The 6,000-nt window shown below is 36.2% G+C and overlaps 1 protein-coding gene across 1 annotated transcript in view; it reads right to left on the bottom strand.

Moving 5' to 3' along the window:
- Galnt1 (polypeptide N-acetylgalactosaminyltransferase 1) overlaps positions 1 to 5,008 on the bottom strand; it is a 107,828-nt gene extending 102,820 nt beyond the window's left edge. The window contains exons 1-2 of the mRNA XM_015482433.2: positions 4,925 to 5,008; positions 3,829 to 3,883 (exon numbers count right to left, since the gene is read on the bottom strand). The gene's annotated coding sequence lies outside the window, so the exon portion shown is untranslated. The remainder of the gene's footprint in view (positions 1 to 3,828; positions 3,884 to 4,924) is intronic.
- Between the last annotated feature and the right edge of the window lie 992 nt (positions 5,009 to 6,000).

Raw genomic sequence — 6,000 nt, forward strand, 5'->3', positions numbered from 1 at the left:
AACTACCCAGGAACTCTGGAAGATGTGTTCAATCCTTGGCCAGGCTTACTGTTGTCAGACTTTTATTTTTTACAATCCTCCATGAGTGTATAGTTGGTATAGTAATGTAGTTCATCTCTGACATTACTGGTCATTCCATTTCTTCTCTGATGTGCCTACTGAAGTCTGGTTTATTATTCTATTAGATGAGTTGTTTTGTCTTTCTTCTTAGTTTGTGAAAATCTTAATACAATGCCGCATGAGTTACACATCCTGAAAGAATCTTTTCCCAGTTTATAAAGAAACACCAACCCAGGAAACCTGACAGGAAAAGATACATTCAGATAAAGAAATTTTCAAACAGGTTTTATCAGTAGGCAGTATAAGATTTCAAGTAAGCTTTTTTCTACAGTTGTTTTGTTTCTGTCATTCCTTTACCTAAAATCTTTTCATGGCTTCCCACTGTCCTTTAATTAATGTTCCCCACTGTCCTGTTTTTCCTAAAGAACATTGATATTGCAGGGCCCATACTTGAGTGGGTCTTCACTAAACAAATTCTATCCACTGTCAAACAGGTTGGGGAAATGTTGCCCGGGCAAGGTGGTGCACACCTGAAATCACAGTGGCTCAAGGGGCTGAGGCAAGAGGATCATGAGTTCAAGCCAGCCTCAGTAAAAGCGAGGCACTGAGCAATTCGGTGAGACCCTGTCTCTAAATAAAATACAAAAAAATAGGGCTGAGGATGTGGCTCAGTATTTGAGTCCCCCTAAATTCAATCCTTGGTACCCCCCAAAAATAAGTTGGGGAAATGTTATATACTTATATTCACCCTAGAAGGTTCATATTGCTTACTACTGGTATTAATGGGTCTATGAAGTTGTAAAAATTACTGCGCCCCCCCCCAAAAAAAAGACGAGAGTGCTAGTGCATGCCTATAATCCCAGTGGCTGGGGAGGCTGAGGCACAAGAATATTGAGTTCAAAGCCAACAGCCTCAGCAATAGCAAGGTGCTAAGCAACTCAGTGAGATAATCTCTAAATAAAATACAAAAATAGGGCTGGGGATGTGGTTTAGTGGTCGAGTGCTCCTGAGTTCAAACCCCCAGTACCAAAACACACACACACACACACACACACACACACACCAAAAAAAAAAAAATAGAAGAAGAAGAAAAAAGAAAGGAAACCTATTTAAGTTTTTCAATTTATAACTTCTCACTTTCAAGCATGGAACTTTCCCCATGTAAACTGTCTTTATTGTATAACATGAAATAGAGTTCAAATAGCAATGGAATAGTAAAAACTTGTTCAAAAACCTAAAATTAGGCAATTTTTAAAATTATGCATTGTTTGCTTTTGTGAAACTGGTATTTCTGTGAATCTGCAAATTCTATTTTTTAAAAAAAAAGGATCCCAGTATATTTAAAAGCCAACATATATATTGATTTAACTATTTGAAATTCATATTTCTCTATTGTTCTGTAATGCAAGATGTATTTGCATATAAATCAGATAGTTGTGGACAAAAATGCTGGAAATTCTATAAATCCCTAAATAAAAAGAATCTACAAATTTCCCCTCAGAGAAAAGAAATTTATCAACTATTTCTACTATCTCAATTTTTTTTTTTTTGTCCTAAATACTGAACCCAGAGGCACTTTAATGCTGAGCTACATCCCCAAACCTTTATTTTATTTTGAAATAGGGCCTCATTGTTGCTTAGGGCCCCTCTAAATTGCTGAGACTGGGCTCAAACTTGTGATTTCTCTTGCCTCAGCCTCCTAAGTTGCCTACAGGCATGCACCACTGTGCCTTTTTTTAAGTTTATAATATCATGCTCCAAAGACTATATCTATCATCAAATACTTCACTCATTATTTCATGTAAGATACCATAAAAACAGAATTAAACACAGCAGGTCTGTACTCTTTTAATCTCTAGGGCATATCTGAGCCTTGGTGGTAACCATAGCCAAACTCTGAGAACTGAACCCTAGAATGTTCAGTTACTGGTTAATGATCTTATTCTGTATGTTCCAGGCAATGGTCAGGTTGTAATAAGCTATTAGCAGGATTTAAAGAATCGTCAAGATTTGTGATGTGTACCTGATATCTGTCTAGGGTTTCAAATTTCAGTTGCCAGAGATAATTATATGGCAGAAATAAATGTAACTGTGGGACCAGCTCCCTATAAGATTAACACTTACAGCCATGGCTACAGGTATTTTGTATGTGTCTCTCTCATTTATAGCCAGAGAAAAGCATGTTCATATGATTCTCAGAAGACTTAGAAGCCTAAGCCTGACCTCTCTTATATTTATCTGAACAACTTTTCCCTGCTGTTTTGTACTGTAGCCTTTGCTATAATAAACATCAGCAATGAGTACAACTTTATATTGAGCTGTGTGAGACTTTCCTTTAATGGCAACTGAGACCAGTCAAAGCAGATACCATTTTAAAATGTGGTTTGCCATAATACCTACTTCTCTATTTGTCAGAAGGTAAGTGATCATAATTACAATCCCTTCAAATGAATAAATCAATGGACAGGAGAAATTTTAACATAGTAGCCCTGAAATTGCTATCCTTATAAAAGCATGGTTGGCAAGGTTACCCCTGGCTGGCACCTAGGAATCTGAATGGTAAAACAGTTCTCTATACCCATTTAAAACCTTCCCTAAATGTTAAGTGTGGATCACTGTACCTAAACTGTACAAACAGTATGATTTATGCCACACATTTGTTTTCCTTCTAGAATCTAGAATTTTTCTATGTGCTAAACAGTAGATGCCTACGTGACCAACCCCAATAAAAACCTTGGACACTGAATCTTTAATGAGTTTTCTTGGTAGACAACATTTCACAAGTGTTGTCACAATTCATTGCTGAAGGAATTAAAGCACATCCTCTGTTACTCCACAGGGAGGGTTCTTAGAAGACTATACCTGCTCCTCCCCATTTCATCCCTGCAACTTTTCCCCTTGCTTGGTATCCTTTTGCTGTAATAAATCTTAGCTGTTAGTATGACTATGTGATACAGCCTGAGTCCTTCTACCAATCACTGAACACAGGGGTGGTCTTAGGAATCCCCAATACAATCATCACACTAAAACAGAAATGAGTGTGTGTTTACAAAGCCCAATATACTAAAGTTCAAATGTAAGCTCAAATTACAGTTTCAACACTTATACATACCCTAGCTAAGTTAATTTATTAACAAAAAACCTAAGCTTCTTTATTCCTTAAATGAGAAAAAAAAAATACCTACTTCATAGTACCATCACAGTAAATTAAATGAGGGAATGCACAATTCACATACTACACACTTAGTAAATACTAAATGGTATTTCCGGGTGTACTTTCTGAGATGAAACAATCAAATCTTTTACATGTACACCGATGCAATGAAAATTTTATTGGCCATTTGGGGCACCACAAAAAGAATATCAGCACGATTGACCTTGTATCTTCAAATGCTGGCTTTCTGAATTATTTCCAGATCACATGACAGGATTATTAGGTAAACTTGACCAAGTTAAACTCTATATAAGAATTATCTTTTGATTTCTGAGGCTGATCTTCATTTAATATTCAAACTGATCTCTCTAATGAGAAATGAAAGTACTAATTAACTAGTACTGGGGCTGTAGTTTATGGTTATGATTCTCAAATTATTAAACTGGGATTTTAGTATAAGCCCTTCTCTTACATGTATATGAAGCATAAAGTCCAACTAATGTAAGTTCATAGCATAACCAGTAAGTAGGTTTTCAAACCTAGAAAGCTAAAAGATCAAGCCCAAATGTAAAAAGAACAAAACTGAAGTCATTCACTCCAGTCTATCAACTTACCCCAAAGCAGTTTTTCAAATGAATTAATATTCCAAATCCACATGTCCCACATTTCCTGTTGAAAAATAAATTTCCTAAAATCAGTAGATTTCAAAGTAATTCTCTCTTTCCCCACTTACCTGAGCCACCCTTTTCCACCAGACTGCAGGCCACCTGCCATCTGAGTGCAAGGACATGACAGCACACAGAACCAGACCAACACACTTAGTGTCTATTAAATAAATGAGTGGGTCAAAAAATGAAATATTACTAAAATCCAACACCAAATTCAGTGGAAATACTATAAAATTTTCTTTCTTGTTCTAAGAAAATTATGAGGATATTAACTTTTCGGGGAGAGGACAAAGATGCTCAGCTTATTCACTATTCTACTTCTACATATTTTACTGAATTGGACCTCAACTGAAGTCAAGTGATAACTCTATGCTAAGCTTCCTATTCCTAACTGGTCCATATCAACTATAATCATTCTATTTCTCTTACCAGTGTAAATGATCAAATCCTGAGGGGGAAGTCTGCTAGGAAGCATTTGGGAAAAATTATTCTTCTATATAAAAATACTGAAGGAGAGGGCTGGGGATGTGGCTCAAGCGGTAGCGCGCTCGCCTGGCATGCGTGCGGCCTGGGTTCGATCCTCAACACCACATACAAACAAAGATGTTGTGTCTGCTGAAAACTAAAAAATAAATATTAAATTTTTTTTAAAAATGCTGAAGGAGAAACTATACTTTTCCATCTTTGGATAAGCACATTTAGAAGAGCTGTAGCCATTCTGAGGCCATGAGGGAAGCAATCATCAACACGCTAAGAATGACAAAATAAAACCATGGACAGTACACAGAACCAGACCAACACTGAAAATTCCTGCATGTGAACTTCTTGATACATGACTTGATAAAGCCCTCAGTGATCAATTGGGTATTCTGGCTCCTACAGTCAAATACTTCCTGATATACCACTCTAAAACTTATAATTATTGATTTAGATAGGTATATATCCCTATGAAGAAAAAAATGAAGATGTAGAGAATCTAAATTAAGAAATCTACTTTCATGGAAGAATACAAAAAAGTAAAATTTCAACATAAACTTCACACCTAAAAACCAGAACTTTTGGTTTCTGACATCTCCAGCTTAGACATGACATTATAGTCAGGAGCCACATCACAACAGGATATGTTCTGAAAAAATGCATCATCAGATGATTTCACTGTTATGTGAACATCACTGTGCTCACACAAACCAAGTAGTATACAGCTACTACATACCTCAGTTAAATGGAATATATCATTGTATATGGTCCATCCTTGCCCAAAATACTGTTATGCAACACATGGCTACATATAATTAATCACAGGATTAGAGATTCCTAATTTGCTCATACTTTGTCAAATATCTGCAAGACACTACTATAAGTAGTCTGATGCACATAAACATGAAAATGTTCAGTCTCTCATATGGTTTGCTTATGTTTCCCCCAAAGTTCATGTGTTAGAAACTTAATCCCCAAATTCAGATGCTGATGATTTTGGAGATAGGATCTTCGGGAGGTAATCAGGGTTAGATGAGGTCATGAGGGATTAGTGACTTAAAAAAAGAAGAAGAAAAAAAGAGACCTAAGCTGAAATGCTCCCTTGCTCTCAACATGGGATGCCCCTCTACTGTGTTATGATAGGGCATTAGGTCCTTATCAGGTGCCAACATCTTGATATTGGACTAGCTAGCCTCTATAACTTTGAGAACTAAATTTCTTTTATTTGTGAATTATCCAGTCTCAGTTATTCTATTATAGCAACACAAAATGGACTAAGACAGTCCTTTCCCTCAACAAGTTTGATATGGGAGATAACAGGGCAAGCTTGTATGGCACTTCACAATTATTATTATTGTTTTATTTTCTGTATTTTGCAAAAGATTCCAAAAGCATAGGGGCTACAAAAAAGACAAACTGGGGGGAACAAAGACTAGGGAATTGGTCTAAGTCAAAAAAATCCAACAAGGTATTTCAGGTGGACAAACAGAGCTAAAACAGGGACTATCTAAGGAATAGCAAGCAGAAAAATTAGTAGATGTAGTTGAAAGGATGTATTCACAACAGAGGAATTCTTGGCTATTATGCTAAGGTATTTGAGTAAGTCATTAATTACTTCCTCTATTTTTATTTCTTAAACAC

Source organism: Marmota marmota, unplaced genomic scaffold (genome assembly GCF_001458135.2).
Source record: "Marmota marmota marmota unplaced genomic scaffold, marMar, whole genome shotgun sequence".
Classification (NCBI taxonomy): Eukaryota; Metazoa; Chordata; class Mammalia; order Rodentia; family Sciuridae; genus Marmota; species Marmota marmota.